The sequence below is a fragment of the Etheostoma cragini genome, chromosome 1, assembly GCF_013103735.1.
Source record: "Etheostoma cragini isolate CJK2018 chromosome 1, CSU_Ecrag_1.0, whole genome shotgun sequence".
NCBI classification, from domain to species: domain Eukaryota; kingdom Metazoa; phylum Chordata; class Actinopteri; order Perciformes; family Percidae; genus Etheostoma; species Etheostoma cragini.
The window spans coordinates 9219477-9221628 of record NC_048407.1 but is presented as its reverse complement, the minus strand read 5'-3'; the positions used below and the strand labels follow the sequence as shown (position 1 = coordinate 9221628).

At 38.3% G+C, this 2152-nt stretch overlaps 1 long non-coding RNA gene across 1 annotated transcript in view; it reads right to left on the bottom strand.

Moving 5' to 3' along the window:
• The window catches only part of LOC117944937, a 26042-nt gene extending 24210 nt beyond the window's left edge, over nucleotides 1-1832 (bottom strand). The window contains exon 1 of the long non-coding RNA XR_004656701.1: nucleotides 1656-1832. This is a non-coding gene — a long non-coding RNA (uncharacterized LOC117944937). The remainder of the gene's footprint in view (nucleotides 1-1655) is intronic.
• Nucleotides 1833-2152: the final 320 nt, after the last annotated feature.

Here is a 2152-nt window from a genome sequence, read left to right as displayed (position 1 = left end):
CTGAACCCTTCAAGTGGAACCAAGACAACAACGGCGTTGATCCAAAAAAGTGGGAACATACAGGAGAAAAGAGGAACTACATTAACCCTCGCGTCTCCTCTCTACTCAATGGGAGGTAGGGGAAGAGGGAGACGTCAAAAAATGCCAAAAGTAACTCTTTTCCTCGAAATGCTCTCCGAGAATCAGTTCACTAATTAAACACGGAGCACACCGAACAGACTTGAGTCACCGACCTCACCAGACTGTCCGACGGTCGATTATCAGGTTGGTTGTAGCATGGTCATAATGAGCTCTTAAGAAAAATAGAAGTTACCTTCTTAAAACATACAGCATTTTTACATTGTGTTGCGTTTTAATAATAAAAGGTCATGATTTTGCATCTCAGACTCTTTTTTTCGGACTTTTTTTTTTTTTTTTTACAGTTGAAGAGAATCTAATGCAATGGTTTTTGAATTAAAAGCAAGCTTGGTCTTATTTAAAACACTTAATAGGCATCAGCAAAGCTGCAAATGTAAAAAACTAAATTAACTGTATATTCTTTTTACAACAACGTTGTAAACAGCTTATTTACACAACGTTGTAAACAGCTTATTTACAGCTATTACCTGGCAACTCGAGTTGCCAGGTAATAGCTGTAATTTGAAAAGAATACAAGATAATGTTGTAAACTAAATTACAATAAAATATTGTTTTCCTTTTAAAAAAACAAAGCATTGCTGTAATTTATGTACAACAATAACCTGTAAAATAAATACTGTATTATACTGTAATTATTTTTATAGTTGTTAACCGTAACTTATAGTAATTTTACAAGATTTTGCTGGCAACTTTTTTGCCAGGTGTTTACTGTAAAATCTACAGTCAAATTCGTTACAGTGTAGGATTGGAACCTGAAATATACTCATCTAACAACTAAACAAAAGACAACGTGTGGCAGGTTGGGAGGCAAGGAGAATGAAGAATGCCTGCTGGCTTCCCCATATGTTGACGGCCGCCATGTTGCCTCTTTAAATATCTGGTTGTTCTCAAACCAATCATCCTCCAGCAATGGCACAGCGCTATTTGCATTTGAAGAAGAGAAACAGGACACATGTGCACACAAACACACTGCAAGATAAACAAATTCGACAGCAGTCGTAACATCACTGATTGGGCTAGTTTCCCACAACATGCAACCCTCAGGATAGACAGCACTCTCAAGAACAACGACAGCATCAGCAAGTGCCCACAAATAAGTTTACGCCCAAGTTACAAGGCCCTCTAGCAGCCATATTAATTATGAACGGAGCAAAGAAGGAAGCAAGGTGACGCTATAATAAACAAGCAAAGCCCACAAAGGAGGAAGGTCAGGGGGATGGATGTGTTAAAGTATTGGACTGTAACACGGTAGATAGGTCAAGTTGTTCAGTTCAGAAATGTTCTGTAGTTCATACACGAACAACAAATTAATTTTAATTTTTAATTTTTAATTTAGGTTTTTAATTTAGAAAGCTTACTGCTCAGCAAGCCCAAGCCCTTAGCTGTCTACAGACAACATTGCAGCCAGCATGCTGTGTGTTAACAGTGTCAATGTTTACACATCAATATGCCAGACAGATGAAATCCCCCTTTTCAAAAACTGAAATTTAATACAGAACATGCCAGTTTCTTCTGACTAGGGATGCACCGATCCAACTTTTTCAGTCCTGGTACCGATGCCTGGCCTTTTTGTCTCTGTTGATACCCGATACCGATCCAATACATTGTTGAATTAATAGTACACTGTATGCCTTCCACCTTATACCCTCCTTCCACCATGTGGAAAGGCACCAGACTTTCCTAAGTGAACATTACTTTCCCAGACAAAAATAACATAGATGTAATGTATAGACTTTGCATGGTGCTCTTGGATGTGCTTGTTTAAATTGGTAGTATTTTACTTTGCAGTACTATCACCACCCCTCGAAACATTTACATTGCAGACATTGCAAACAACAACGAACTAGTTGGCGTGGCAAGCTTGAAATATCTTTACACATCCGACTCTCTGGCTTGCTCCATCTTGCTTAATGGTTAACTGAACTCTTCCAGCAAGCAACACACAAAAGAAAAACTGGATCGGCCCGTGGATCTATTAAATTTTCTAATCCCCGATCAGCTATTTTGTTAATAT